The 12743-nt window shown below is 48.0% G+C and overlaps 1 long non-coding RNA gene and 1 pseudogene across 1 annotated transcript in view; one reads left to right on the forward strand and one right to left on the reverse strand.

The window, feature by feature from the left end:
• LOC116636688 overlaps window positions 1-12743 on the reverse strand; it is a 172491-nt gene that overhangs the window by 51702 nt on the left and 108046 nt on the right. The window lies entirely within an intron of this gene.
• LOC116636682 lies at window positions 2726-3458 on the forward strand (annotated as a pseudogene).

The raw sequence follows: 12743 nt of genomic DNA on the forward strand, positions 1-12743 counted from the left end.
CCAGAGGAGACTAGGTGAAGGTTCTGTCTGCCCATGGTCCCTCTAGCTCAGGGGGCATAGCTTCTTCTCCCTCAAATCTCCCCAACTCTGTGTCCACTTCTCTTCCCTCTAATCTCTTATGCAAAGCCACTGATGTGTTGAATGACCCTCTTTTCCTAGTTCCCAGCTTTCAAGCTCATCTCAGGTGTAAATGCCTATTTTGAATGTCAAAAGCTAAAGAGTAATTCTTTCTCTTGGCATCTGTAATCATGCCTGGCCTCGAGGCAGATGGATGTAGGAAGGCAAAAGAGAAAAACACAACAATATGTTTCCAAATCTTACCCTCTTTTCATAATCAAATATATACACAACGTTCACATAATTTGGATTCTGCTGCACGTACTTTGTGATGGGTCTTTTTTTTTTGTCACTTATCCATATGCCATGAACACTGTTTCCATGTCATTAAATACTTTTCTACAACATGACTTTTAATGGCTCTGAGGAATTCAATTAAATGTGTGGTGGGAAGGAAACTACATTGCTATTTTCAAAGCTATTGGCAGTTCGTCTTGGTTTCTCAGGGGCATGGTAGCACAATTTATTTAAGGGAGAAATTATTATTTTGTTTTAATTGGGATAAAAGAAACACCTTAATGAGCCTTTTGATTATACAAAGGCAAGAAGTAATGCCTTCACTGGAGCCAAAGTTTTAGGCGAAGAAGGAGATAAATGGTGGTGAAAAAGTTGTCTCCTTGAGTTGTTCTGATGGTTGTAGAGTTTTGGCTTCCTTTGGGAGTTTGGAGTCAGGGTTTGCAGCCCAGGATGGAGGAAAGGGAAGAGGACTTGGATACAAGTAAAAATGAACTCCAAAAGGGGGAAGTGGGCCAGGACAGAGAGGTGAGATGGTCAGCAAGAAGTCCATTGCACTGAGGCACAAAAGATGGATTTAGGAATATTGATGTCTCACTTCGACATGTTTTATTTTCCTGTCTTGTCTTCTTTTATCATAAAAATCAAGGAAAGACTATTGCACACACAGTTGCACACCCCATCGATGCCTTGAGAAATGAAGGAAGGGGGATGTTTTCATGTTTGCAGTGAAGTGGAAGGAGGGTAGAAATATGGCCCAAAGACATTAGACATTGAGAGCAGCATGAATCAGGGGGTGTCAGCTACCTCCAACCACTGCAGCTGCTCCCACGGATTATGAGAAACATTCAGGAATCCCTGTGTCATAAAGAATGAGAAGTCCAGTTATTTTATTTGAGTATTAAATAACAGGGTGACCACACAAGGCTGGAAAGCCTGGGACACTTTAACCATAAGTGTATATTAGTTTGTTTAAACATGTCTTATTTGGGCTATTTTTTTCCCATTTTCTGTTGTCATTCATAACACTGGTATAAGCAGCCTTATAGATAAAGTTTGGGTATATTAGTCATTGTGTCCCTGGGGCAAATTCCCCGAAGTGGGATTGCTTGGGTGATGGAATGCCCATTTCAAAGACTTGTGATGTAGAACAAATTTGTTTTCAGTCTTTGAATTTCCCAGAAGAACCTGTAGGGTCATGAATCTATCAGAATCACTACTTTGCTTGTTGTCTGTGAACCAGACGGAGGATTCCGGGTGTTTGGAGGAATGTCTATGTCCTGAGTTCAAATCCTCACACCACACTTACGGCCTGGGAAACACTGGGTGAGTCAGATTTCTCTCTCTCTCTCAGATTTTCCTCACTTCAAAAACAAAGATGATTCAGTATCAACCTCCTAGGTTTGATTTCATGGAAATTACGTTTAGAAAGTTCATAGAATTTTATAGATACTAAAAATCCATAGATACTAAAAATACTGAATTATCTGCCCTTTTTGTTCATAGTGAGAGAGATTTGAAGATTTCAGTGTTTTTGTCTCCGCAGCTCCAGAAAGGGAAGAAACATAAGCCATGTGGAACCTGCTTGCTCGGGTGTCCTCTGCCAGCCATTAGCCTGAGTAATTTGATTCAAGGATATTTATGACCCACTTTGTGAAAAGCTGCCGCCCAGGCGGTGCTGTTTCTTATGTTCCCTTGCCGAGAAACCAACGGACAAGTAGAAATTGTGTGTTCTGTAAAGGGGCAGGTAGGCTTCTCTGGAAATTCTGGAAAGTCCGCTGGGTAAACACACGTCTGTTTCCCTAGGACTCACCAGGCTGGAGCCTGGGCGAGGGTTCCTCTTGTCCTCATTGGTGCTTCTTCTCTCAGACCCTCACTGGCAATCATTAGATCTCATCTGGCAGAGAGCAGGGGCCCTGCCTGTCTCTGAAACGCCTTTCTTTCATTAAGAATGAGTCATGTTCAGTACGGCCGGCTGGTACCAGAGGGGCAGGAAGTGTTTGCAAACGAGCTCGTGCTCCTTGACACCTGCGAGGTCAAATCCCACACACAGACAAGAGTTGCTCAGGAGCATGTGTACAGGACAAATCGGGAGGAGAAATCCATGATGGTCCTATCTCTCTAGCTCCCCGATGTCACTGTGGAGGCTTTTTACAGACGTTCTTCCATCAGGGCTGGGCCTGGGGGGGGGGGTGGCTGAAGGAGGTGCGTCACGCTCTGCAGGGGTGGATCCCATCTTTATTTAGAATTCTAGAATTTTGCTTCTCATGGATTTTTTTTTGCATGAATTTTGATTAAAAGATACTGCTCTATTGGATTGAATAGTGTCCCCCTCCTCAAGTTCAGAACCTTAGAACGGGACCTGATTTGGAAACAGAGTCTTTGTGGGTGTAGTCTGTTAAGATAGGGTCACACAGACTCTCTTTTCCGGTTACTGCGGTGTGAAGAACCATGAGCAGCAAAGTCTCCCGAGACACCCTGTACGAGGCGGTGCGGGAAGCCCTGCACGGGTACCAGCGCAAGCGCCGGAAGTTTTTGGAGATGGTGGAGCTGCAGATCAGCCTGAAGAACTATGACCCTCAGAAGGACAAACGCTTCTCGGGCACCGTCAGGCTTAAGTCCACTCCCTGCCCCAAGTTCTCCGTATGTGTTTTGGGGGATCAGCAGCACTGTGATGAGGCCAAGGCAGTGGATGTTCCCCATATGGACATTGAGGCACTGAAGAAACTCAACAAGAATAAGAAATTAGTCAAGAAGCTGGCCAAGAAATATGATGCCCTTTTGGCTTCAGAATCTCTGATCAAGCAGATCCCATGAATCCTGGGCCCAGGCCTGAATAAGGCTGGCCAGTTCCCGTCCTTGCTGACCCACGATGAGAACATGGTGGCCAAAGTGGATGAAGTGAAGTCCACCATCAAATTCCAGATTGGAAGAAGGTGCTGTATCTGGCAGTGGCTGTTGGCCATGTGAAGATGACAGATGACGAGCTTGTGTACAACATCCACTTAGTGGTCAAATTCCTGGTGTCCTTGCTCAAGAAGAATTGGCAGAATGTCTGGGCTTTATACATCAAGAGCACCATGGGCAAGCCCCAGTGCCTGTACTGAGGCACAGTTCAATAAATCCTAGTGCTACCCTTAAAAAAAAAAGATAGGGTCACACGGGAGCAGGGCAATCTCTAAGTCCAGGGACTGGTGTCTTTATGCGAGGACCATGCGATACACAGAGACACAAAACGAAAGACCCACACGTGAAGACAGAGGCAGAGACCAGAGCGACGCAGTGACAAGCCAAGGAAGGCCAAAGATGGCGGCAACCAGCAGAAGCTGGGAAGAGGCAAGGCAAGCTTCATCCTTAGAGCTGTTGGGGGAAGAACAGCCCTGCTGACACCCTGACTTCTGACTTCTAGCCTCCAGAACTATGACAGAATCAATTTCTGGTGTTTGGAGCTCTCTAGTCTGTGGGACTTTCTAATGGTGGCAGCCCAAGGAAACTACCGCAAGTGCATTAAAATACGATTTATCTCGATCGCAGAGTTTTTTGGCACCCTCTTAAATTCTGTACCTGCGTTGAATGCCTTTCTCTCCTTACCCTAGTGGCATCTCTGTCCTCTCCTTTATCTCTTCTTAACAACCCAAGGAGGAACACACAGAGGAAAATTGTCTATGGGCTCCTTCCAATATGACATATACGATACATGAATGATATTAATGTGACTTATTTTGAATCCTCAGTTGGCAAGGTCTGAACATATCCAGGCTGTGGATATTTATGTCCAGGGGTATTTGTTCACTTAAAAATACTTATTAGGCCCAGACAGTGTCAGAAACTGTGCTGGCTGACAACAGCAAAATACACAACCTCTGCCTTTAAGGAGTTCATGGTTTAGAAAGGGAGATAAGAGAGAGACACACGCATCACAGAAAGGGGTGGTGCAAAGCAGGGGTCATGCTCCCCCAGAGGTTTTTGTCTGCCCCACAATCCTTCCAGGCCCTTCACAAGAAACTCTCTAGATCCACTCCTTCTCATCCATGGGGCAAGAGTTGAAAGCTGAATGTCTCCTTTGCCCTGTTCCCTTCCTCCTGATTCCCAGTAGGTGTGGGCCTCCTGGTGTTCTGCCAACACCTCTTCTCTCTTGGCCAAGGTTGTGAGAGAGGAGATCAGGCCCATGATGATGTCAGAAAAACTCCCGGAGCCAGGAGACCCACGCCAGGGTTCAGAAAGAGCGTTGTCAAAATAGAACTAAGAATACACATTCTTTGGGAATGGTGGGGTAAGGCTAGGGCCCTGGAGTGGGCCTCAGAGTTCAAGGGCCACTGGGTATCTACTGGTAGTAACAAGATAAATCAGATCTCTGCTGGCTTGGAGAGCCAGCTGGGAAGGAAGGGCAAGAAGGAAGAAACAGGCTGATGGTCCCATGAGCCTGGGATTCATGGGTGATGCCATACTGGAAGAAGAACAACAGAGAAAAGAGGGATGGGCCGTAGCTCTGGTGCATGATTTTCCCAGCTGGAGAAAACTCAGCCCTCTTGGAACCAGCTGTACCTAAAGCCATTTGCCTTAGTGATGCAAGTTAAAAATAGTGGTAATTGCCAGCTCCCTGAGTGTGACCAATTATTACCATTATTATAATTGGACTGGAAATTAACCCACTGTATATGGAAGCCACAACATATCCAAACTTGTTTCAGGCCAGCTGGTGTAGAAATGCTAACGTTAGCGTGGTTGGTGTGTTCTTGGAAGAACTCAAAGAAGAGGTGGGAGGTGGGGGGGACAGTGGCGGCTGCAGCCCTTGCTTCTTCCCAGCCTCTGCAGCACATCTGAAATCCAGAGCAATGAGAAGCTGTGCCACGGGGCTGATTGGCTTTGCCCCTCCTGGCGAAGCGGCATCCAGCCTGACTGTCCACACGTGTTCACCTGTTCTCTGGGGGAATGGGTGTGTGAAAGCATGTGTGTGAAAGACACGAGTTGTGTCTTCCCACAATGGCAGCTTTATCCAATCATAAAGCAAAGTTAAATCACAATGATAAAGCAGGTTCAGGATTCCAATGACAAGTCACCATGGATTAAACTTGGCTTCTTATACAGCATACAGAGCAGGACAGAGACAAGCCACACAACAAAGATAACAGAAGGGCGCAGGAAGTGAACGAACCCAACACGAAGTCAGTCTGGGGGCGTGCAGTTGAGATAAGGCCTCGCCACTTACTGCTTCTGATGTCCACGCAGGGAAGGCTCTCGGTTCTGTTTGGAGATCATTCAGGCAGAGCCTTCGGCAGCAGTTGCCTTTTTTAAGTGGTCAGACATAGAGGCATAGAGGGGTCATGTCTGAAGAGTCTGATGGTTTGCTACCCAAATCCTTCCCTTTGTAAAGGGATTTCATCAGTTTTGGGTGTCAGCTGACTTTGGTCCCGGTGATATCTCCTAGCTGCAGTACCTTAACGGCTTGCGTCATTGCTTGACCGGGCCCCTGCTTGACATGAGAGACTCCATTTTGCTCTCTACAGGGTGCATGGCTATGAGTGTGAGGCCTGTGTGTTCTAGAGGGTCTGAAGAGGCCTGAGATCTCTGGGAACCCTAAACTAATCGAAATTCTGAGGTTCACATAGAAGATTTGTCCATTTTGGAAAACCAGACTTAGTGGGAAGAAGTTGCCCTGCACAGTGTGGTAAGAAGAAAGAACAGAGGAGATTTTTCTCCCTGGCAACTCTACAGTAGAGCCGGGACCAGGGTGAGGCCTGCAAGGCAAAATTTAAGGAGGATCTCACTCCGAGGTCCACACAAGTATAGTGTCAGCCCCAGCACAAACCTGAGAGTGAGGGCCTCCTTAAATTTTGTGCCCTAGCCCCAGTCCTACTCTCGGGAAGCCTGCCCCTGGTCCTTATGGGAGGGGTAGTGAGCAGGATGGCTGTCATGGGGGTGACCTAGGAGAGGACTTGGGAGGATGGAGGCTTTTGTAGCAGCTGTTTGTTGCCTCCCCAGACATTCATTTCTCCTTCTTCCTTTGTAACAGGAGCCTGATTTTTATTTGGGAGTGGTGAGCAATAAACCTAGTTTAACAAATCCCATAAAAAGATATTTCCCAGGTGCCCTTGTACCTTACAGCTTGGTCATGAGACCAGGCTTCCCTCTTTGAAAGAGAAGCATAAATATATGCCACATGACCAGGACAGGCTGCTTAAAAGGAGCTAAATAAACTGGAAAAACTTTTTTTTTTTTGGCCATTTTGACTTTCCTCCTCCTTCTAGTCCGCAATTTGGAAGCTCCAAGGATATCTCGGATCATCAGTAACCTTGAGAATGGAAGCCACATGCTAGGAAGACACGGTAAAAAGAGAAATCTAGGTCCTGAATGACACTGTGGAGCTGTTAAAGATGCTGTTATTAAATCTCATATGAGACAGGTCTTTATAGATGTATAATCTATATCTCTGAGATAGCTCTGAGAAGAAGTAATTGGCTTCACTTCTTCTTCTTACAAAGGGCCACGCAGGAATTGAGACCCAGGGCTCTCTGAGTCCAAGCCTGTGCCCTTAGCAGCTACCCTGTATCACTGTGAGGCAAGAGTACTCACGGCTAAGCTTTGGGAAACAAGCTGTACGGGTGTCTGTTTGGGGCAGAGCTGCCAGTCAGCCCCTTTCTTGACCCGGCTTTTGTTCCCATTAAGGGCCCCCGAGCAGCTTGTGCTCCCTAAACCTGAAGCCTGCTCAGGGGCTCTGCTGTCTCCCTACCTCTGTAGGCCAGGCCCAAGACGTCAGCCTCCCTCCTGGGGCCTTTGAGCTCTCAGCTTCCAGGAGGCCACCTGCACATGCTGACCCCAGCCAAGGGTTTTCTTATCCAACTTCCACACACTCAAATAGATTAGGATTCCATGAAATATTGATGCCTTTTCCTATGGTCTGGGGAAATCTGTATCTATCCAGATCAGCCAGGCTGACTGATAAATCAGGCTGAGGGGAGGCACTCTTTTGTTCCACTGCTTTGCCCTTCACTGACAGGAGGGGGAGAGGAGTCCTGGCTGGAGCACGCTCAGGTTTCCAGGGCAGCTCAGGACCAGCAAGGCTGCCCAAGGACAGGTTCTGTGGGGGGTGGCTGGGAAACGGGATTGTTCTTAGGAAAACCGTTCAGCCAATAGACAGGACAGGGCCTATCTTGTATAACTTGAGGCCCCTGCCCCCCATCATATCCCAGGTCCCCCAACTTCCCACTTCTTTTCTGCCCCCAGATACTCAGGTCGCTGCTGATGTCAGAAAGTAATTCCTTTCCTCTTGAGGTCTTTGAGATCTTCAGCAGGCTCCCCAGCCTGGCTGAAATTGTGGATTGTGTTTGTCTTTGTGTTCAGGCTTGCTGATCACACACAGAGCTGATGGTGGGGGAGGGGGTATGAGAGACAAGGGAAGAGAAAGTTCAAGTGCATAGTTTGGCTCAAAGGGCAAGGAAGGGGATGAAGTGAGGTGGGCCACGCTGTGTGCCTCTGCCGGGAAGAGGGACCCCTGATAAAGGGGTTGGTGCAAACAGCCCTAGTTATGATATTGCCTTCTTTGTGGGACCTTAGGCTGTCTGCAGCAACCCACTGGTTCCAGGTGGTACGTTGGCTGTGCTGACAGGCGATGGGGTTGGGGGCCTCGGGGCAGCCCTAGTGCAGACCAGAGGGTACCAGGGACTGTGTCCATGCTTGGTTACCCTCAACCCAGCAGGGCTCAGGCCTGAGCAGGACAGCTACCACCCTCTGCCTCTGCGTGTGTGACGGTTAATTTTAAGGGTCAGCTTGCCTGTGCCAGGAAGTGCCCAGATAGTTGATCAAACATTATTCTGGGTGCTTCTCAGAGGGTGTTTTTGGATGAGATTAACATTTAAACTGTAAGACTGAGTAAAACAGATTGACTTCCTGAATGTGGGTGGGCCTTATCCAATCAGGTGAAGGCCTGAATAAAACAAAAAGGCTGATCCTCCCTGAGTAAGAGAGAATTCTCCTTCCTGGTACACATCATATGGGGGACATCAGCTCTTCCTGGTTCTATAGCAGCTTCCGGCCTTTGGACTCAAACTGGGCTCTGCAGATTTTGGACTTGTTGGACTGCATAATTGTGTGATCCAATTTTCAATGACACACCTCTCTCTCTCTCTCTCTCTCTCTATATATATATATATATATGTATGTATATATATATATATTCTATTGATTCTGTTTCTCTGGGAAACCCTAATACACACTGTCAAGAAGCATCCCCATGGTGACCCAAATTAAAGGGCCATCACTAACCTAATTATATCTGCCATGGGACAGCCAAACTGCCATGGGGTAGCCAATAGGGCTAAGGAACACATGTGGAAATTTCCAGAATTATCTGACATAAATCTTTAGGAAGGGTAGCTTGTTTCCTTAGTGTGAGAGCTAAGGAAATATTTCCAAGCCCTTATGGTAGGCTGAACAACGTCCCCCTAAGGATGTCCACCTCCTAATCCTCAGAACCTATGAATGTGTTAACTCACAAGGGCAAAAGGGACTTTGCAGATGTCATTAAGGATCTTGAGATGGAGAGACTGCTCTGGATGGTCCAGGTGGGCCCAATGTAACCATAAGGGTCCTTATAAAGAGGTAACAAGAGGGTCAGAGGAGGGGCAAGAGACATGGCAATGAAGCGGAGGTTGCAGAGGTGTGCTCTGAAGATGGACAAAGGGGCCATGAGCCAAGGAAGGCGGGTGGCCTCCAGAAGACAGAAAAGGTCAGAGAGACTAATACGGGTTATAGCTGGGAAATATGTTACTGCCCCCGGGGCAGCGCAGGGCGTTAAGAAGTCAGCCTGTGGCCGACACTGAGGTTGTGCAGCCCTCCCCACTGCCATGCACTGACTGACGCACTGAGAATGCAGGGGGAATATGTATACACACGGGTGAAGTCATGATGTGGCCACCAAATGCATCCTAACTGACCCAAACGTCGGCTGCGTCCTCTGTGGGCGCCTCAAAATGTTGCATGTAAGGACCAGGAGCCTGGGCACTTTTTGGAGACACTTAGGGTTTGCAAGGAAGGCAGGTCTATCCCACCAATGGTAGGGAATGGTGTAGGGACCCCTCTCCCGGCCCAGGATTGTGTTTGATGCCAGCACAGGACTGGACCAGGCGGCTTGCTTACCTGCTGTGGACGCTCTGGTGTACAGTGAGGGTGGCCTGAGAGAGCACGGCTAAGCAGCCAGACCACAGCCCAAGCTGTCAAGGTCACTGCGGACGGAGGCCGTCCTTCTGTTTTCTAGCTCCCCACCCACCCTATAGGTTTCCTAAGTTTGGCTTGGCTTCCCAAATAATCGGATTTTCACATTCTGTCTTTATGTTTTCTTTAACTATTTTTAGATCCTTTGATTCCGCTTAGTTGGCCGCTGCTCTTCCCCCAAATACTTGAAGAACTTCCAATTCGGCATTTCGGCGGAGGCCAGGACTTGGGGCTGGGAAGCGGGCCCCCTTCCCACCGCAGCTCCCTGCTCTGCGCAGTGAGGCCGGAGGCCCACAGGCGGCCTTCCCAGCGGCGGGAACGAGCCAGCCCAGGCTTTCTCACCGGCCACCGGCGGGGGGGGCGGGGAGGCGTCGCTGAGGGTGGCCCTGCAAGGCTTTCCTCCAGAGAACAGCCACAGCCCTTCTAAAGCTTCTCTGTGCCAGTGGGCCAAACAGGACGGACGCCATGGCACAGAGATGGGTTTTTTATTTTTTAGTTTTTTAAGATGTATTTATTTATTTTAGAGAGCGCGGGCGAGCACACACACGGAGGGGGCGGCACAGAGGGAGAAAGAATCTCAAGCAGAATCTGCTCTGAGTGTGGAGCCCCACGCGGGGCTCGATCCCAGGACCCTGAGGTCATGACCTGAGCCGAAATCAAGTCTGACACCTAACTGACTGCATCACGCCGGTGCCCCCCAGAGATGGCTTTTAAACTCCTGTGACATTTCAATACTACTTAATGATCTTTCAGTCATCTGGGGTATTCCTTCTCCAAAGCCTGGCACCCGTTGGTGGCTGCCTGGGCTCCACTCCTACCTTTGGCTCCTACCACCTGCGTGACTGTACCTCTCTGGGGCCTCAGTGATCTCTTCTGTAAAACGGGTCTGATAATAATAGTGTCTACCGCCTGATATCGCTGTGAGGATTAAATGCGTCAATATCTACATAAAACACTTAGGACTGTGCCTGACACATAACACACACTGTGGGGGTTGTTGGCGGTTACTTGCGCCAAACCTCTGCAGCTTTCCCCCAGCTCCCATCTCCAGCCCTGACCCTGGATTCTCAGGCGATGACGTTACTGTTTTCACTGCTGAGGAAACAGAGGCCTCGGCTACAAAGTTTCTGGACTCCACTCCACTTCAAAGATTTACATTTCATGAATTTGCATCCCCTCCTTCCTGATCTCAAAGGGCAAAGGGCCCCTCCTCTTGGCCAGTGCTAACGCTCTATTTGTGGCCTGAATTCCTGCTCTTCTCATCTCCTAAGTCTGGGTCTCCGGGGCAGCCATGCCCTGGGTCACTTCCCTTCAAGGCCACACTTCTTAATTGCAAAGGAAGTGGTAGTTAGAAGACATTCATGGTAGAAAAAAATACAAAGCACTAAAAATAAAAATCACCCAGAATCCCATTTAACTGGCCCCTCTACAACCCGTTGCCACCCGCACAAGATGATCTATTCGTGGATTTCAACACACCATTTCTCGGCTTCAAAACTTTGCAAGGTTTTCTCCACTTCCGGCAGAAGCAAGTTTATCCTCCTTGGTAGGGGCCTGGGCTCTTCTGAGGTCTACCTTTCTATCCTTCCCTCCTACCCAGAGGCCTTTGAGACCTCCCTAAACTTTGCTCCTGGTCCTTCCTCTACCTGGTAAAATTCTACTGGTTATTGAAGCTCCATATTAAATGCTGTCTGTCGGTAATGCCTTCTGTTAACTGTCTCTAGGCAGCAGGGATGTTTCCTGTGTGCTCCGTGGCATTGTGTTCACATTTCTAATAAAGCACTTATCACATCCTACCACCTGTGCAGGTTGGAATTTACATGATTCTCTAGATTCATGGATTTTGGCTGTTGTTGAGCTCAGCACTCCTGGGAATGGCTGAAACACAGACGATAGACTACTTGCTCGGAGTTGTTCCAATAGGCATTTAACTTACCTTTGGAACTAGCGTATCATAAATGGTCCCAGATCTCAATTTGCAACTGGAGCAGGGCATTTGGGGGGAGCTTATCTTGAGAGTGTCTCTATCACGGACGCCTTTAGGGGGTGCAGGGGACTCATCTGGGCCAGATTTTCTGCTGTAGGTTTGCCTTCCCGAGTTATTTAGAATCTGCCGCTCACTGAACTTGAGGTGGTCCTCAAGCTTCAGCAGGTGTTAGAATCACACCCTGGTCATGGTGGGGGCTGGGCTGAGGGGACTGGAGGCGGGGAAGGAGGAGGAGATGTGGAAATGCAGATGGCTGGGTCCCACCTCCAGAGTTTCTGATTTCCAGGAGGACTGCGGTGGGACCCAGTGATATGCATTTCTAATAAGGGCCCAGGAGACGCTGCTGATTTGGTCCTGGGACCATACCTCTCAGAAAATGGACAAGTGTAAGCTCTGCTTTCCTCCACTGCCCTGTCCTACGTTTTCTCTCTGTTTCTATGGCAATGGCTATGGTTTTCCTTTCCTCATTAGCATCACTACTAGTGACTCCTTTAGTTTTAAAACTGTTTTCCTGCTCCTCCGTGGCTCCCTTCCCCTTCTCCAACCTACCTATTATGAGCACCCAAACGACAAGGATTATGCCAGTATAATTTTTACATCCTTAGTGTCAATGACGACTGGCCCACACTAGGAGCTTGAATAAATGCGGCAATAATTGGGCTGGGTGTCTGGTTCTGGCCCTGCTATTGAATTCCCTTTTTGGGCAGTGAGTTAAATACTGTCCATTCAATATTTATTATCAGTAAAATAAAGAGAATGATGCTTCAAAGTAGAAAGGGATTAGAGAACTGGATTAAAAAAAAAAAAAGAGTCTGCCTAAAAGGAAGGTTAATTAACAACCAATTAATTGATAAGGTGGAGGCCATAGCTGCCCCTGGCAGCGGGAATGGTTGACCAGGCAGCCAACAGTCCAGGTGGCCCATGGAGCTGCTTCCCGGGCAGAGAGTTCCAAGTTCTGTTCCTTAACTTTTGCCACAAGAACACAGCTACTGCAGCATCCATGGGAAAAACTGTCCCCGAAGAATTTTGGTTTGGAGGAAAAAAAATAAGGAAATGTGGGCTCCACACAGCTGTCCTGGCCTAGAGCTTCACTGTGTATTAATATAAAGCCTGACTATAAAAATAAATGTCTATCTTTTCTGATTTAAAAAATTCATTCACAAATTAGAAGTTTTGAGAATACAAAAAGTATCCT

This window comes from Phoca vitulina, unplaced genomic scaffold, assembly GCF_004348235.1.
Source record: "Phoca vitulina isolate PV1807 unplaced genomic scaffold, GSC_HSeal_1.0 scaffold1, whole genome shotgun sequence".
Classification (NCBI taxonomy): domain Eukaryota; kingdom Metazoa; phylum Chordata; class Mammalia; order Carnivora; family Phocidae; genus Phoca; species Phoca vitulina.